The following is a 19,648-nucleotide window of genomic DNA, read 5'->3' on the forward strand; positions in this document are numbered from 1 at the left end:
AAGCGTGGGGTTGGTTGTCTTGACACATTGCCACTGTTCTCCTGACTGCCATACTGCCGCTGCGGTGGAGGTCAGCGATGATGCGTCCGTGAAGATGGTTGGTCCTGCCTGCGGTTGGTCGATTATCTTTGGTGGGAGGTCGATGTCGATGACCATGAGCAGCCGAGTCAAGGGGGTTTTGCCGCGTAGCGAATCTCTCCTCCAAAGCCTGCAAGGGCCATGCCTAGATATCCAGATGTTATTGTTGATGAACTGCAAAGGCAGACTAGGCTCGTAGCGATGGGCTTTGCGTGAAGACAGGGCTTCCTGGACTTTGATGATGGCACCTCTGGCTTCCTCTGTGAGAGTGCAGGGAGAGTCCAGTTCCTTGGGTCCACGAAGAAGATTGAACAAGGGAGCAAGGTCCTCTGATGTAATTCCTAGCAGTGGACGCACCCAGTTGATGGATCCGCACAGGCTGTGTAAGTCCCTGAGGGTTTTTGGGTTGTTGTTGATGACGATCTGCTGAGGTAGGATAGTTCTTTCCCGGATCTGGACTCCATGGTAAGTCCATGGCTCGGTGTACTGAATTTTGTCCTCACGAATTTCCATTCCTGCCTTTTCAATGGCTTCAATAGTCTTTTTGACCGTTTTGTCCAAGTAAGCTTTGTCTGAAGCACACACCAGAATGTCATCCATATAGTGATAGATGATGGCGTCTGGAAATGATTTCCGAATGGGAGACAGGATGTGAGACACGTACCACTGGCAGATAGTCGGCGAGTTTTTTAATCCCTGAGGAAGATAACGCCAATGATATCTTTTGAGCGGAGCTTCCTTGTTAATAGAGGGAACGGAAAAAGCAAACCATGGAGCATCCTCAGGATGTAGTGGTATGCTGAAGAAACAGTCCTTAATGTCTATGATAGCAAGTGTCCAGTCTCTAGGCAGCACTGATGGGTAGGGCAGGCCAGGCTGAAGAGGGCCCATGTCCTTGATGACTTCGTTGATTCTGCGAAGGTCATGGAGAAGCCTCCACTTGTTTGTACCTGGCTTTGGTAGAACGAAGACTGGAGAGTTCCAAGGGCTGTCGGACTCCACTATGTGGCCTTTTTTGATCTGTTCTTCCACGAGGGCGTTTAGGGCGCGCAGCTTGGCTTTCTTTAGGGGCCACTGCTCAGTCCAGATAGGCTTGTGGCTTTTCCAGATGAGACGGGGTATTTCAGGCAGCGCGCTCAACTCAGTGGCCCCAGTCAGAAATCCTGAATGGGAATACGTAGAGAAGCACCCCACTGGGATAAAACGTCTCTGCCCCAAAGGGTGATGGGGGCCCTTACCACGAATGGATGGATGGTTGCCAGCTTGCCTTCTGGCCCTTCAACCAGGATGTTGTTCTTGCTCCTCATGGATACTGTAGTTCCACCAATCCCGGAAATCATGCCTGCAACAGGTTGTAGATCCCAGTGTGCTGGCCAATCTGAACGGGCGATGATGGTTGCATCTGCACCGGTGTCCAGCATCCCTGGCAGGTGGGTCTTCTCTCCTTTGTGGGAGAGGCCGCACTCGATGGTAGGCTTGGATGGTCCCATGACTTGTGCCCACATAGCTGTAGGGTTGAGAGGAATCTGTTCCCTGTGATCCTTTGGGAGTAAGAAGGCCTGAGCTATTGGAGTTCCCTTAGAAAGAAAAAATGGTAAGTCTATGCAGTATACCTGCACGAGGATCTCTTGTCCCGGCTGCACTGTCAGCACTTCCGGAACAACGAAGATTTCCTTCGGAGTATTAACAGAATCACCTGTATTAAAATGTCTGAAGGACTCCCTTTAGGTCCATATTTTCCTGTAGGAACACGGTGAACATTCTTATCATTAAAGTCAATGGACAAAGCAGTTACCAGTTGCCGGCGGGTACCTCTCTGGGTTGTCCCGTGGGTTGGGGCTTCTTCTTTGGGTCTGGAGCAGCCTGGGTTTGTGCGTGATTGGGTCTTGGTAGCCTTTGATTTGTATTCTGCGCCCGAAGGTCGAACGGGCGCCTCAAGGAGTTTAAAGGACGCGATTGATAGCGTTGCTGATGTTGGGGTCTTTGATAATAATTACGATGGTATCGGGGAGGTGTTCTCTCCGGGCAGTCCTTTATATAATGTCCTAGCTCTCCACAGTGATAGCATTTAGCTTGTTCCTTAGAGGTTATGACTGCATATGCACCCGAAACTCCTTCAGCAATACCCTTAGCAACTGTTTGGGCCACTGTATTTTCAGTGGACATGTGATGTGTACAGCATTCCAGCATTTGCTCTATAGTAGGGTCTGGATCCACGGGTAAAGACCTCAAAATGGCCTTACATTTCTCATTTGAGTTGCTGAAAGCAAGCTTACATAAGAGTTCCTTTCTTGCCTCAGTACTCTCTATTTGTTTCTCCAAAGCATCTCTAAGTCTGTCCACAAATTTTATAAAGCTTTCTTCAATGCCTTGTTTTATAGTAGAAAAATGCATTGTTGGCGTTGACTCATCCTGCATAAGAAGCAAGGAGGTTTTAGCTGCGATTGCTACATCTTGCAGCATTTCTTTATTCAGAGTTTCCATTTGTACTGCTGGCTTTTGAAAGTCTCCTTCACCGGCCAATTGTTCTACTGTGAAGTTGGTCTTAGTAGCATCGGCAGTATATGAATCTGATAATGTTTTTAAGTGTTTCTTCCAATGCCTATCCCATAACAAATATTCTGCCGGTGACAGAAAGCATTGTGAAATATTTTTTACATTGTGAGGAAGCAAGACATGCAGAGAACATGGCTTCTAGGAAATTTCTAAAGATATGTGAACTACGTCCATGTTCCTTGTCTATATTTCTCAATTGTACCAGTTCCTTATTAGAAATTGGTTTCCATGCCTTGATATTAGATTCCCCACCATTCCTTCCTTGCCTGTACTCGACCGGAAAGGCTGTGATTTTCTGTGCTAGGTCCCAGTTCCCAGACTTTGTAGCTTCTGTCTTAATAAGAGCCCATGGGTCTATATTAATTGCATCAAAATCAGATTCATCAGAAGAGCTCTCATTGTCTGAGGAACACTGTGAGGGATATGCTACCCGTGAATTCCTTTTTTTTTTGTTTAGAAACATTTTTCATGGTTTTCAGTGACTGGTTAGAAGTTAGCGCTATTGGATGAGGGGTAGCAAGACAGCAGGGACCGGATTGGGTTGGAGGGGGACACCACAGGTGGTCTCTGATCCGTTCGGGTGGCAGGAGGGTTGGGTCAGGGGTTGGAGGGACGGGTGGAGGCAGGGGGGGGTATGGGGGCTGTGGATGCACCCCTGGGGGGTTTGGGGGTACGCAAGCAATGCCGCTGGTTTGGGGTACTACAGGTATAGGGTGAGTTGGTGTTACTGCACATGTGTGCGGCTCGGCGCAGGAGGACAGGGTGTGGGCATGGCTCGGGAAAGTGGCGGGAGGGGCCGGGAGGGCCGAGGCGGTGGCGGGGGGGGCGGGAACGGGGGCAGTGACGGCGGGGAGGGCGGTCGCGGGGGTGGGGGATAGCAGCGCAGGGTTGGGTGGGGTGGCGGCGATAACGGGACCGGGGAACGCGACGGCCGCGGCGGGGGGAGCGGGGGGCAGGGCGGGTACAGCAGCGGGAGCGGGGGATACCGCGACGGAACAAGCAGGGGCGGGGAACGGCGGCGCCGGGGTAGGGGGGACCGGAATCGCGGCGACGGGAGGCGGCAACGGCAGCACGGGCGCGGGGGAAGGGAGGAGGGGGTAGAGCGGCGCACGGGGAGGGGTGGTCGCAGCGGAGGGTACGGCGGCAGGGACAGGGAACGGGGCCCCCGAGGCCGGACGCGGGAAGGAAGCGGAGCCGGGGAGATGGGGGGCTGCAGGAAGCGGGGAGTTGGGCAGCGAGGGTCCCGCGAGGGGGGGGAATGTGGGGGGGGGGGCTGCTTGGCCTCTTTCTGCGAGGTGGTATGGGCAGGAAGCACTGCAGCGCCCAGTGGCTCTCTAGCCTGCAAAGCACATTCCTCTGTTATCTTATCAGCACAATTAGCATATGAAGAGGAAAGATCTGTTCGTTTGGAACTTTTTCCAGAGTTCGATTTTTCAATCGTTTTTGTTATTATATGAAATAAAGGTAAGAAGTTAGTAACAGAAAAGTCCTGTTTTGTTTGAGACATATAAATGGTGTTTCCAACTGTATCCCAAAAGGAGTTTTCAGTGATTGTGGTCTTATCAGTTTCGGGGAAATTCAGCACAATCCAAGATACAAATTTTTTAAGAGTCTTTTTTGACAGACTACCTTTAGAAAAAGTGAAATTGTTAACAGATAAGGTTTCTACAATGGTTAAATATAACTCTCTCTCACGTGTTGTTAGTCTTAGGGTGCTTAAACAAGTACCCATGATTTTTCAAGCCCTTTCCACAGAAAAACGAGAAAAAAAGAAAAAAAAAACGAAAAAGGTTTTTAGAGCACCCAAAGGTATGCGCGCAATCTTAATACTTACTTCCTTTGGGGTCAGGGGTCTGTGGAAGTGTGTCTGCTCCTCAATTCTCCTCAGACTTTATCTCGTCCAGATGTATTGTTGAGGGTAGAATTGAGCCTTCCGCAGAGAGGATTTTCTAAAACGAAAAGTCCTTTCACAGAAGGAGAGGCTTCCCGAACAGGCAATAACAGGAGGCCCTGAAAGGCTCCGATGCTCCGGTGACGCTTCGCTCCTGGGGGCCAGGGTCCGACGCCACATTTGGGCCGCCACTTAAATGAGCCTTGCTTGGTCTTATCCTATGCAAGCTGTTACAGCTCCAGAGCTCAGTCCCCAAGGGGACTGGGTGCCAGAAGCCAGCTCGCTCTCAGACCAAGGCCGCGGGACAGCCCTAGCAAGCAGGGAATATTCAGCTCTTAGTGATTATGCAGCTCTTATGATTTCAAGCTCTTTGCTTGCTAGGTAGCTTTTCCCTTGGCCTAAGGCTCCAGCAGATGGTAGAGAGAGGAGAAGCAGAAGACGCTGGCTGTTCCACGAGTATGGCTTTATTGCAGGGTCCGTGAAGGGTCTCAGCTCTTCTTCTTCCGAGTTAGTAGGGGTACAGTATGCTACTTTTATACCCTTGGCCCGGATCCAATCCTGACCAATGGCAAAGGTGTTAGAGTGACCATAAGTGACCAATAGTAGGGTTAACACAATATTGCCTTACATGGCTATAGGGATAAGGTACAAGGCGGATGTCCCTGGAGACAGGAAACTGCTGCTGTGTCAGCATTCTATTCTCCAAGGGGCCCTGCCTAAACCTGAGGGGTTTACTACAGTAGAGGCCAGTGTATGTCTGGGATGACGGTGACATCTGATCCTGTGTCCACCCAAAAGGGAAGACAGATGGCCGAGTCGTCGGAGCTGTTGTGGAGACGACACACTGCCCACACGATCAGTGGGTGCTTGCCCACCTTTGCGGCGAAGGCCACCCATGGGTCTCGTTCCCATGCTTTCATGGCCAAAGCCACACAGGGGCCTCGCCCCCAGGGAGCTGTTCTTGATATTCCTGAGGTGCAGATGGGTTTGATTGAGCCATTGGTTGGGCGACGAAGTTGGTCATTTCTTGAGGGGATAGTGGGCATGGAAGCCCTGTGCCCCATTGAGGGTTGCTGTAGCTGGGCCGCTTCATGTTACAGGTTGGAGGAGGCTGGGTACGGCCCGGCTGCCCCCTCCCCTTCCCGTTTCCCTGAGGCTTGGATCTGCATTCCTTAGCTAAATGCCCCTTCTTTCCACATGGCCAGCATGGTCCCCTAAGTTTCCCCTGGCGTGATGGAGCAGCTGCTGGTGGGCGTCCTGACTGGGGGCAGTTTACTGCCACGTGGCCTGCCTGGCCACACTTAAAGCATGCCATCACACTGGTTTTTGCAGTGCGAACTGCTGCTTGGATGGGAGCTAGGTGTTCTTCCTTTGCAACATGTCTGATCATGGCAGCAACATTGGACCCAGGTGGCAGTGATCTTAAAATGTCCTTGGTGGCTGAGTTGCATTGCAGGCATAGGCAGTCTGCTAGCACAGGACCCTTTGCCTCTGAGGGTAATGCAGAGGAATCTAATGCTGCCTGAAGGCAGTCCACAAACTGAGTGAAGCTCTCACTCTCACTCTGCTTTATAGTGGACCATGGCGATGGTCTGGCTATTACTTTGGAAGCAACACGGATGGCTTCTCGGGCAGCACGGGTTGTTGTCATAACCTCATGGGCCCGCAGGCCCTCAGCCTGCGCCTGGGGGGTGATCATAGTGGGATCTGTGCCCATTAGCCTCTGTATGCTGGAGCTGTACAGTGGATGGTCTACCCCTGTTACTAAGGCTAGCTGCTTTACACAATTGTCCTCCCATTCCTGTTTAAAAACAATCATCCCCGCCCCATCGAAAATCAGCCTGCAAGTCTGTTTGATATCAAAGGGAAGCATATCATCACCTCCAAAAACGCTGTCAATGAATGTGGAAACCATGGACGAATTAATCCCCCTGTCTGCAACCGCTTTAACAATTGCCTGCACGTCTTTCGGATTTACCGGGGAGTAGGTTCTTTGATTTCCGCCTGCCCCCCCCCACATGGACTGGGAACACCAGCGTGGCAGACAGAGCCCGCTCTGCGCAAGCCATTTTTATTTTCCGCCAGTCTGTAAGCGGGGTTCGATCTTTCTCTGATATCCCCTTAACCCACGCAGGAGCGCTGCAGCTAGTGATCTTGTATGCCGCTGCTCCCTTTTTGTTAAAGCCCGAGTCGGTGTCGTAATTGTCCTCTGACCACCTTTCAAGCCCGTCCCAGCTCGAGTCAGAGTCCGAGCCAGAAGTCGACTGGCTGGACATTTCCGGGCTGCTCAGCCGTTTTCTGGGGCTCAGACCCTGCCCCTTCTTTTGGGGGTCGGGCCGTTCCCTCCCCCTGGGCTCCCCCCGCCTCCTGCTGGGGGAGGTTCTTGCCCTATAAGGACCTAATTTGAAATGAGCGCTTTGAATTGTCTTAAGTTCCTTCTCGAGGGCCGCCCCTCCTCCCCGCTAGCCCATGCTTGCGCTGTTAAGCGAGCCTTCTGCATTTCCACCCCCTGTGTCATCATTCCAGCCCTGGTCACGCGCTCCGGCGCCATTTTCAAATGCATATGGCGGGAGTGCCTTTTTATCAACTGCTTCGGGGTCCGATATTATAGCAGCATTCCGCACCTCCTCTGCTAGCCCCTGCCAAAATGTCCGCGCGCGCTACCCCCCCTCCGATGGTGAGTCCGGTCGCTGAGGGGGTTCCGGCGTTCGCACCTCCGCGCGCCTGACCAGGTCAAAGTCCTCCGCGGTTTGCATCACTGCCCCTACCCCCAACTGCAGCGTGGCTAATAAACAAGTTCACGTGGCTTTCCAGGTTTCTTGCTCTTGCTGAGCTTTTTGCAGAGCCTGGATAACTCTGCCCCACGATTTGAGGGTTTTCCCTGAGCCTGAGGACATGGTTTCCTCGGCCAGAGCCTTCGTGCAATTTACCCATATCTCCGGCTGGAGAATTTCTACCGGGCTTTCTATAGCCCCTAGCTTTATCAGTCACGGCACTGCGAGAATAAAATCTTTAAGCTTACACTCGATACCCCACTGCGTGTGGATCTGACTTACGACCTTCGCGATAGCGTCCATGCTCCTCACTGGTCCGGGAGCGTCCCCCCCGCTGCACTAGGCCAGCTGTGCAGCCGCCAGTCCCTTGTCCAGGCGATCCCCGAACCCCGGGCGGTGATCATGTCCCGGGTTTTTGGCACCAGACGTTGCCTTCTCAAGGCGTGCCGACCTGGATCTTAGTCCAGCACGGTGGCCCTAACCCCAGGGTCACTTGGTCCATATGCTCCTGACACCAACGTGGTGGACAGCAAATGGCGTTTATTGAGGGGTCACAAGGGTTTTTATAGCTTGGGCAGTCAGTGTCATTTCCTTCTGCTCACGTCTAGCTGGGTACGGCCAGGTACGGAGCAAAGGTCTGACTGCGGGGGGGGGGGAGGGGCATGTCCTGACTGACCGTACAGCCCGATTTTTTCTGCACGCATATCCCTAACTCTCCACAATTGATAGAAATAATGGCTAGATTAGATGCCTTGGAAAGTGCTCTTATATGGGCAGGCAGGAGAGTTGAGGCCCAAAAAGCTCATCTACCCCAGCACTGTGACTTGGAACATATCTATAATTCCTTATGTGTCACTCCTCTTCCATAGAATGACATGGAACAGAATTGGAAGACAGTTAAAAAACCCCTTCAAGGGGCCTTTGATAAATCCTTACAACAGAATATACAATCACTTCACACTGTGAGAAATGACTGCTCACTTTAAAAAAATTTAAAAGGTTAATGAAATCATAACAAAAATTTCAACAAAAGCACTAAATAAAGAAAACCAGGCCTGGGACACCCCCCCCCCCCCCCGCCCCCCCAGTGGCTGCCTGCCACATAGCTGGCTCATCTTCAAGGTGGATGCTTTGCCTTTTATACCCCTGGGGGTTGCATCAGCCAACCCTGGTCCTTCCCAAAGTCTGTCAGTCAACTCTTCTGTACCATTTATTGGTGGAAACTGCTTTCTTGCAACTTGATTGGAGGGTCAGGTGTTGTCATGCGACACCTCCCTAGCAACAAGCTTTTCCATTCCTAATTGCTCCACTCAAGGGGTATATGTACATGCCTTCTTTCTACCTGTCCTAGACAACTTAGGCTGTCTAGTGGCAACAATACAGAGGGGGAGAAAAGGGGACGATGGGGAGAACAGAGGACATCTAAACAACAAATCACAATAACATAACTATACATCAATAAAGCCTCTCTTAATATACACACAATATTCCTCCCTTAATTACGAGAGCAAATAATCTCATTACCTATCTATAACAAAACTCAATTAAAAGATTACAAGTTTGGGTTTTCATTGGACTGAGTTGTCTGGCAATTATATCCTTTTCTATCTTCTGTCTTGTCCTTTTTAATATAATCAGAACTGTTAAAAGCATGCAAAACCAAGTCATGGTTACCTTGGCCTTATCTGTAACCCCAATAAAAAGAAAAAAGGGGAAGATGTAAGGAAACAGCAATGCCTGACACTGCAGAAAATTCCTGGGAAGCAGGAAAGAAAGATTACATGCTATCTGAGAACAGGAAAGGCATCCTGTTTCTTCTAAAGCCTGCAAACTTTGAGGAAATTAACAAACTTTTGGGCCAACAGATTTATTACAGGCCTGCAACCGGGTTGCACATGTGAAAGAGTGAACAAAGATTCTCACACTAAGTATATAAGTACTATCTTAACTCTGCAATAAACAGATTAATTTTGTTCTCAGCTTGTGAGTCTCACATTCATATGCCAACAGCTTGGGAGTGGTACATGAAATGCATCAGAAACTTGGCAACTGTATCTGGAACTGCAGAGCGTCAGGGCAGGGCTGGAACAGTGGGCCACCCTGGCAGGGTGAGGGCTGCAGAGCTTCAATGTAGTGAAAAATCAGAACAGTGGCAAAAGAACTGGGGAGGCGGGGCTATGGTAGCCCAGCTCCCAAGTAGATGCTGAAAGTTTGGTTTTTAGTCATGAAAGGAATGAAAGGAATTTGTCTTTACAGACAAACTGTATGTACACTGGTAGGTAAAGCTAGATACTGAGAGATAAAAGTGGCAATGAGAAGGATTCCACTAATTGATGAAAGGAATGAGAGATTTGTCTTTACAAACTGTTGGTTTCCTGATAAATAAAGTTAGATTCTGAGAGATGAAAGAAACAATGGGAAGAGCCATAAATTCCATAAGAATTCTACTGATGGACACAAGGAAAAGAAAAGGGGGAAGTATGCAGTAGGAAGAGGTCTTAGGTATAAGGCGATTCAGGAAGTCTGTACCTCTCATGTACCTCAGCCAATGGGGAAAGAGAATAAAATGTGGCTGGTATATTAGGATAAAAAAGAGGCTGTGTCTTCTAAAAATTTGAAAGACCCCAGGGGAAATGTTGATGATCTCTTCTTTTATTCAAATAAAGTTACAGGACTCTGCCTCCTTTTTGGACATAAACCTCTGGTTTTTGTGGATTACTTTCAATTTTGTGGATTTAATATTTCCACTGTCCAGGGCTGGTGGGCAGCAAGCAGAGCTGAAGGTGCACTTCACCCAGTTTTGGGGATCACACCCCTTGTAGGCAGCCAACACCAGGCGATTGATTGGGTTTCCGAGACTGTCCAAGAGACAGATGAGCGGCAGATCAGGAGTGTTGCAGTGCATGTTTTTGATTGTAATTCGGTCCTAGTAGTCAGTTTTATAAACCTCCCCCCCATTTTGTATTGTTATAGCATATTTTATTATCAATGGATTGTTCCTTTCCCCCCGTGTTGTTGGTTTTTGCCCGAGTTGTCCATCTCCTCAATGACCTGCCCTTTTGTTCCCTGTTCCTCCTCCCACTGAATGTCAATCCCTCCCCAAGCCTGCCCCTTTCTCTAGAAACTTCCCTGTCAATTTTTCTATCCTTCAAAACCCCATTGGTCTGTTTAAATTATTCTCCTCCCCTGTAGTCCCGTATTGGTTTAAACATTGTATTCCCCGCCTTGTGGTCCACCCCCAGTTTCTCCCGGTTAGTTAAAGATTGTATCCTCCCCTGGGAACTCTCCCCATTTATAAGTTGATGTATGCCCTTGAGTCAGTGTCTTTCTGTCCCTGACCCTCCAGGGAACAAAACTCCTTTGGAAAACATACAGAAGACCTCTCCCTGTTCCTTGTCCCTGCCCTTGGCACAGTCCTATCCTCAACGCAGTCCACCTGTGCTGTAGAGCAGGTGTGCCCTACAGCAGCACCCCGGATTTGACAGCTTTCTGTGGGCAGCCCACTCTCACTGTTGGTGTCAGGACCTGGTCAGGCTGAAGAAATCCAGCACCGCAGTAAGACTCCAAGTCAGAAATACAATTTCTTAGGAAAAGGGGAAAAACCCAAATACATGCAATAATACAAAAGAAAAAACACTGACAGAATACAACTTGACACCCGGCTAGTTAGGGAGGTGGTAGCAGTATGGATGAAATGGTCTTGTTGAAGTCGTGATCCTGTAGAAACCATCTGGTAGCTCTTGTCCTCTGGAAAACCAGTGGGTAAGGGTGGTGGTTCCTCTGTGAATCCAGTGGAAAGACTGCTTGTGGTGTCCCAAACCCCAGATTATTTCCAGGTGGGGATGCTTAGCTCCTCCCCCCCGGGCAGAGCATCTCGCACTGGTGGTGTTGGGAGCTAGTCAGGCTGAAGAAATCCAGCACCGCAGCCCAGGAGGGTCCATGAAGAGTCCACAGGGAGCGACCACTGAAAATCTCATCAGTGAGTAAAAGGGGATCTTCATGGAGTAAACCTGAGAGGGCACCCATGGAGGCTAGCACAGGTAAAACAGGGCACCAATAATGCACGCCTCAGCCAGGTTTTGGGGTATCCCTGGCTGGCTGTCGCTGCTCTGGATAGTACAGTCTTGTTCAGCACAGCCTGCCTGGGCTCCCAGGCAGTTTCCAGCCGCAGGCTGCTTTAGCAAGCTCAGCTCTTAGGTGATATCAGCTCTTTAGTGATTATCAGCTCATTTGGGATTTCAGCTCTTTAGCTTTCCAAGTGCCTTAGGCAGATGCAGGGAGAGAGAGGAGAAGCACTGTGTGAGGTTCCACAGGGATGTCTCTATTGAAGTCTTCTGCAAAGGTCTCAGGGGCAGCTTTTCTGCCAAACTGGGCAAAAGTAGCTCTTTATATAGGGTACAGGAGTTTTAGAAATTGCCCAATGGTAAGGGTCGAGGTGAATGTGACCTATAGTCTTACAGAGAGACAAGCAAGGGTCCGAAGGCAGAAGAGGAGCTTCTTAGGTCCAGTCATCATGACTAGGCATTTCCTGTCTTAGGCTGATGACCACCAGGGAGGCCTTGCAGGCCCTGTGCCTGCTACACACCAATGGGGGGGAGCAAAGTTAAGGCCAGGAAGGGGCCCTGTCAAAAGGGATGATGATCCAAAAATATTTTTGAAGAATCCCTTGGAAGAATGTGGAGTTGGTTTACACATTCTCCCAGAAATAATTAAAGACATGAATGCTCAAAGGGGGCAATAAGGGAAAGTCAAGAAAGGGTCTCAACATTCTATGCCCGGGGAGGCAAAAAAGGGAGTCAAGAAGGAGTCCAAACAACAGGAGATGAACAGATAGTGTTGGTGTGTTGGAAAAGGATTGGTTGAAGGGGAGTATGGAGAGATATGGCTGAGACAAGGAGCAGCAGGACTGGGCGCAAAGGTGTGAGAATGGGAGCATGGGCTGGGGGCCTGTGGGGGCTATGGGGCAGCCAGGGCTCAGCACTGGTCAGTGCCTGACCCCATGACCCCCCAGGGCAGGGGCAGCAGTGGCCGCTGGTCCTCATGAGGCTGTGGGATGCCCTGGCCACCTGTGATGCTGCCAGCCGTGCCTGCTGGGAATGCCCTGTTTGGACACTGGAGAAGGACAGGGACCAGCTCTGGCATACAGTGTTTAGTGAGGCGAGTAAGCACAGGGAGGAGGAAGAAGGAATATTTGGAAAATGCAAATTATATGTGGAAGGATTAAGATTTTCTTTAAAATTATTTTTTTTTTTTTTTGTTAACTGGAAAAACAAATTGTTTTGAAATGTGGGAAAATTAGTACCTACAGGCAGTAGCTGGGGGGACTAGAGGAAGGACAGATTAAGTCTCTTGGATGAACTGGTCAGAAAGATACAGAAAGTGTATGTAAAAAGGGATGAGGAAAAGGCAAAGGCAAAGATGATGACAGAGTTTTACAACCCTGGAGGAATAAACCACAGGGTCCAAGGGGTCCCCTGGGACAGAGGGGATGGGGTCAGCCAAGAGGAAGTGGCAAAAGCATTGCCTCCTGTGAGAAATAACTGCTCACTTTTAAAATTTTAAAGATTTCTTAAACTTTAATTTAAAAAAACACAACAAAAAGACTAAACAAGGAAAAATTACAGTTCTGGGAGCCCCCATGACTACAGCCATATGCTCATCTACAAAATGGATGCTCTGCCTTTTATACCCTTAGCCCCTCCCAAAGTTTTGTCAGTCAACTTCTTCTCTGCCATCCATTTGATTTGTAGAAAAAAACTCAACAACTCATAAGAGTCATATAGTAGGTATGTAATTTGGTCCCAGGCGCATGTGGGATAGCTCCTCAAAGAACATGAGTGCTCCTTGAGAGTTCAGACATCCCCCCCCTTCTTCCCCCCCCCCCATAGCATATACATTAAGTTTCACAATAGATCCATGCATATTCATTTACTAGCCCCACTTCACATTAAAATTAGTCCTTATCAGTCCTTCTGATCCTGCTGCAGAGAGCTCTCTGGTCATCCCAGTCTGCTTCTAATTTCAAGGCCCTGCTTCTAATTTCAAGGCCCAAGGGGCCCCTCTTATCTTCCTCCAGCTTGGAAGTTCACATTCCTTCCACCTTGTTTGGGAAAACTGTTCTTATCAGAGTCTTTCATTCTTTTGTCGATCTTTGCAGACCTCTACCAGCACAGCAAGTTACAGACTAAACAAAACTGCACACTTCATCTAAATCAACAAATTTATTTCTACTCTAAGTTAGTTTTCTGAACTGCCCATGTCTCATTCCCTCCTTTTCTAGAAAATTAGTAAATTCTTTTACTTATCACAAATCTCTACGATAATATGTATTCCTTAATGCTTTACTCTGTGTATTTAACAAGGTTAATATTGCTACTCATTGTAGTATTCTCTAAATCTAAATAAGTACTACAAAAGATAACTCTAAACTTACACTGACTAATATAAATAAAATTATAATGGGATTATATCACCGTTGAGTCAGAGATGACATGAACTCCAAAGGCAATCAGAAGGTGTATCACAACTTTATTAAGAACCCATTCCTTTTTATACTCTAGTTTGTAACAGGTGGACCTGATTAGTCCGTTAATCAAAACACTGTCACCATTGGCTAATTAAGAAACCACCCTTTGTAAACAATCTTATGGTCAAAACAGCTTATTACAAACAACACCTGCAGCTTGTTTACAATTCTTGCTCTCTCAGGCCAATTCATGGGAAAGCTTATCTAGCTTTCTCTCTCTGACCAGACTGATACATCCACAGGGTGACATAGTGTATTAAAAATCTTAGTTGTAGTTGGTGACTATCTAAAGATTACATCTCATTAGTGATGATCTGCATCTTGTTTTATTCTTTGCAGAACCCTGCCTATTTCTTTTGTATCATGATGGACAGTAATTAGAGTTTTCTCTCGATTTTTTTGGGATTTTCTTTAAAATTTCAATTAGGTCTTGGTGCTTCAATAATTGTCTTACTAACGCAAGGTTTATTCTAATCTAGGAGTAGGTGATAACTTGTGGTACATTGTGTAATTGGATTTGATCAGCTGGTGAAATGTCACTGGTGTCAAATATGAAAAATCACACTTGATCTTAACAAAATTGCAAATACAAAAATGAGAATGATTTTTATTAGGTAAAGTTACATTTTCATTATCGATTTCTATAAAAGCATAAGTAGTTCTTAAGCATATACAGCTTCTACTAAGATATACAAGCACAGTTCTTTGATTAGTGACTGGATGAATCTCAAAGTGGCAAATACTTTGTTCAGTGTTAAGGCACACATCTTGAGCATCAATAGTATTACTTTTACAAATGAACTCTAGTTGTTCTCAGGTAACACAAGATTTTAAATTTACCGTTAGCTACTTCTTATTCACTACTCATGTTCACACTCTATGTTCTGAAGGATAGAGTACTGTTCTCTCATGGTTTAGTCCTAGTGGGATGATGGGGTGGATAACATAAACAGTGGCATTACAGACAGTAAGAATAAAGTCAGTGGCTACATTAGAAGCAGGATCATAGGTAAAATTTACTATAGTTCACTAAGATTGAAATTTTCTTTCAAAATTAATTGCACTGCCTCAAACAGCTTTTCAAATCTCAACTGGGAAATCACTTTCATCTCTTTCTCATACAATCAAAGCTGCTGTTGCTTGCATCTATAACTGTGCTTGTATACAGCTAAAAGCTAAAGACATTATCTTGATCCATACTAAGTACATCTATTATTAATTTGTGGTCTTGGTCTTCAGCCTTTTCTTATTTTGGTAACACTTTTTAAACTTGCTACTGGTTAGTTCTTAATGCCAATAGAGATGACTGTAAGGGTTGTTTTAGTTTTGTTAAATCACTTGTCGTAGCAACTACTTTTTTCATTAATACTTCTGAATCAATGCTATTTAAAACTCCTAATTTTGTCTTTAACATTCTAGTTAAATCTCTCCTCTTTTTGTCTCTAAGGTGGGTTTGTCTTTGTAGCTATTTTGTCTAGCCTTCGGAGGATGTCTTCAAGAAAGAGGAGCAAGCTGGTTGAATTTCTGAAGTGTTGATTTGCATTAGCAATTCAACACATTTGAGAGACTACTCTGGATTAAACAACAGTTGTTGGCTTGTATTTTTTACTACATATGAGCTTATTTAATAATTTTTTGTTTCAAGTTTAGGTGATATGGTTGGGGCTCAGGTGCTTGTGGCTAATTTGGTTGTGATTGTTGTTGTGGTAGGTATGGCATCTATTTTAAATTTGAATGGGAGTCTTATAATGCTCTGGCCCTAAATGCACACTACTGTAACATTTCACGTTAGTGTGAAATTAATCTAACACTCTAATTAATTTGGATAATTATTACATATTCTGCCTGCTGTAGCAGGTGAAACATAAATTTCCTTTGTTTTTTCCTGGATACTCTTACTGATAATTCGGAATCTTATTTTGATGACTTCTCTTATAACTTCTTGAAATGTCAATCTTACTACTTTGACCTTTCATGTTTTTCATGCTTTTCATATACTTGGTCTTCGTGCATAACTACAGTTGATAGATTCAGATGGTTTTTATAACAGAATAGTCTCTTATATAGCAAGTGACTTGATTAAAGACTTTGGACTAAGGTCATTTTCTGCTATCTTAGAGGTACTTTCTTGGATTATGATTGTAACTGTAAACAAAATTATTGTCTTGGCTAAACTTCTACAAGCTAAATTACTCAAAATTTTTGACCGCAATATACTCATTTTGCTTGAGTAAGTTTAAGTTTTAGTTTATTGTTACTTGGTGTTACTTTCTAGGAGGCTTCTGCTTCTGGGGCTTTCTTCACTCAAGAGTGGTGGATCTAAGCACTCTGCTCTTTGATCTTAATTGCGGTGAAAGTTGTGAGAAGTGCTTTGAATGGTCTTTCTCACTGTGTTTCTAAAGTCTTTTCTGTAAGACATTTAACATATACATAATCTCTAGGTTCACTATTATGTACTGGCCCATCTAACTCTTTGCTCCAAGTTCTAGCTACATGTTTTTCAATTTTCTTGAGTAGTTTACTTAAAGCTACCATGTATATGGCTAATGTCATGTGTCTAATGTGGGTAGACATTCCCTTTTGCACTCTATATGATCTCTCATAAAGCATTTCAAAGGGACTCAACTTTTCTTTGGCTCTAGGTTTAGTCCGAATCTGTAACGATGCTAGTAGAAGAGCTTGGGGTTAGGGTAAATTTGCTTCTTGCCTCAGCTTTACAATTCGCCGCTTCATCAAATTATTTATTTTCTCTACCTGGCTACTCAATTGGGGGTTGTATGGGGTATGAAGCTCCCAATCTATGCCTTGGTGGTTGCTAATCTGCTGCACTATTTTTGAAATAAAATGTGATCTTCTGTCTGAAGATATTGTGGCTGGAACTCTGAAGTGTGGTGCTATTTCTTGCAATAATACCTTGGTTACCTTCCAAGCTTTGGCAGTCTTGGTGATAAAGGCTGCTGGCCACTCTGAAAATGTATCTGTCAATATTAATAAATAGCAATAACCCCCTTTTCTTGGGATTTTTGTAAAATCAATTTGCTATTGTTGCTTGGGTCTAGGGCCCCTCCCAATTTGGCTAAGTTTTGGTTTGGGGATTGTCATGGTTTGACGCCGGCATAATGCCAGTGCCCCCATGAAAATATATTCTCCCCAGTGTCTGCTGTGAGGTGTGACCAGAAATAGAGCAAAGCAGGCTCCAGCTTAGGAATAAAGGAAAGAACTTTGTTAACCTACAATATGTAAAAAAGAACACACATAGAATGAAAGCTTTCCAAAACATTCCTCCTCCTCCCCCCAATTTCCCCCACAGCACGAAATAAAACCTTAGATTCTCAATCCAGTTACCACCCCTCAGATAATCAACTCCCAGTTCATCAAGGAGAGAGGAGTCCCTCTTGTACCATAGGCTTCCCCAGGAAACACAGTTGAAACCTCTTGTGTTTCCATGTCACATGTGGCACTGCCCGGAGAACATTTGCCCTTGTGACATCTTCCTTCCATGTACAGTGCTCTCACCACTGTTCATGGATCAAAACTGCTTATAGGGTTCCCTTTAAGGATGCTTTGCCAAGTACCAAAAAATAAGTTTCTTATTTTGGGACAACAGCTCCCCCCATTTTCACCTCCCCTGGGGCCAAGGGTCTTCAGAACAGAGAACTTCTTCCCTGAAGACAGAGGGCACCACCACACCCTCCTCATCTTCCTCTGCTCCCTTCACTCCTGCACTCGGTGTCACTGCAGCAGGTCACTCTCTTGGCTCAAGCCAGCACAAGATATCAAATTTCAAAGTGGCACAGGGGCACAGGCTCTCTCTCTATCTCTCTCTCCCGGAGGATGGGGGGGGGGGGGGGCTGCCCGGTGCCTCTCAGTGTTCCTCCACCCTTCCATCCTGCAGGGGCCTTCATCCCCCCTTCTCTGTCCAAGGCTCCGGCCTACCTCAACCCTGGCCACATGGCTTCCCTTCCCCTGCCCAGCCCGCAGCTGGGCAGGGGAAGCCTGACCTCTTTCACAGACCTGAACCAAGAGAGAGTTCCCCTGGGAGTTCTCTGCTTTTTAACCCCCTGTGTTCTCAGAGGCGTATCCATGTCTTCAGTGGCCACACCAGGTGCCAATATTCAAATCTGAGCACTGATTGGTTTGACCACAACTTCCCGAAAAACTCACTTCCTTATCAAACCAGAACAGGATATTCTTAGGGTTAGTCTTGAGGTAAAAGTCACACTGCCGGGTCACTTGGGTGATGGTGGCATATAAATTCTTGCTTACAATTCTTTTAGTTAAATAGGTTTTTAGGGCACCAATTCTTTCGTGGATTTTCTGGTGTTCCTCCCTCACTAATGACCACAACAAATGAGAAGGAATAACTAGCTTCTTATTAAGAGTAGCTCACCCTTCTTTGTCATATGTCCCTTCTTGATCTTGGATTACATTTCTGTCTTTCCTATTATATTCCAGCTTACCTTCAAAGGAAATTTGTCTATCTGGAATTAGAGCTTCTTCAATGATAATCTTACTTTTTGCTGCTTCTTTTGTCTCTGTCTGCCAGCTCATTTCTTTCTTGTAATTCTGAGCTCACTTTCTGGTGTGCCTTAATGTGTATAATTGTTACTTTTTCAGGCAGCCGAACTTCTTCTAATAGTCGGATTATCTCTTGTGCATGTTTAATGTTTTTCCCTCCTGAGGTTAGCAGTCCTCTCTCTAAATGGCTCTATGTGTATGCACAACCTCAAATGCATATCTCAAGTTTGTGCATATGCTTATTTTCTTCCTTTCTGTCATTTCTAAGGCATGAGTCAGGGCAATTATCTTGGCTTTTTGGGCAGAAGTCCCTGTTGGCAAGGGTCTAGATTCTATTACTTCTCTGCAGGTAGTGACCACATACCCAGCATGTAATTTTCTGCTGACAATGTAGCTGCTTCTATTAGTAAACTAGGTCTCTACATCGTCTAAAGGAGTGTCCTTTAAATCTGGGTGGCTGGAGTAAATAGCTTCAATAGTCTCTAGGCAGTCGCGGTGTACTGCTTCTCCCTGGTTTCTGCTGAGAAAAGAAGTCGGATTGATAATATTAGTTACTATCTTGATATCATCTTGTTCTATGATAGCCTGATAGTTTAAAAACCTCTGTGGTGACAGCTAGTGCTCACTCTTTACTTTTAGTACTGTGGACACTGTATGAGACACTAGCACAGTCATTTTCTGTCCCAGAGTGAATTTGTGTGCTTCTTGGATATTTAGCACAACTGCTGCCACAGCTCTGAGGTTACTTGGCTATCCTTTGGCCATTGTATGTAGTTGCTTGGAAAAGTAGGCAACTGCCCTTCCATATGGACTCAAATCCTGGGCTAATATTCTTAAGGCAATCCCCTGTTTCTCATGGGAAAATAAAAAGAATGGTTTACTCACGTTTGGAAGTCCTAAAGCTGGAGCTGACATGAGGGCACTCTTTAGCGGATGAAAGGCTTGCATGGCCTCCTTTGCCCACTGGAGATCTCTATTAGCAATAAGAGCATATAGGGGTTTTATGAGTAGCTCATAGTTATAAATTCATAGCTGGCACCACCTTGCTATTCTTAGAAAGACTCAGAGTTCTTTTATTGTCTGAGGTTTTGGGGTTTGGCATATCGCTTCCTTGTGATATTGCTTTAAAGTCTGTTGTCTAGCACAAATTTCATATCTTAGGTAGATTACTTTCTGTTTCACTATTTGTGCCTTTGTCTTGGTTTGGAAATACAGGTGTCTGTTAAGGAAGGCAGGAGTCTACCCTGAAATGGAAAAAATCAAAACCCTCTCCCTCCAAATTGTTATAAATTTGAAATTAAGGGG

The sequence above is a fragment of the Melozone crissalis genome, unplaced genomic scaffold (assembly GCF_028551555.1).
Source record: "Melozone crissalis strain CALT ecotype California unplaced genomic scaffold, PUWL_Pcris_2 ptg000035l_1, whole genome shotgun sequence".
NCBI classification, from domain to species: domain Eukaryota; kingdom Metazoa; phylum Chordata; class Aves; order Passeriformes; family Passerellidae; genus Melozone; species Melozone crissalis.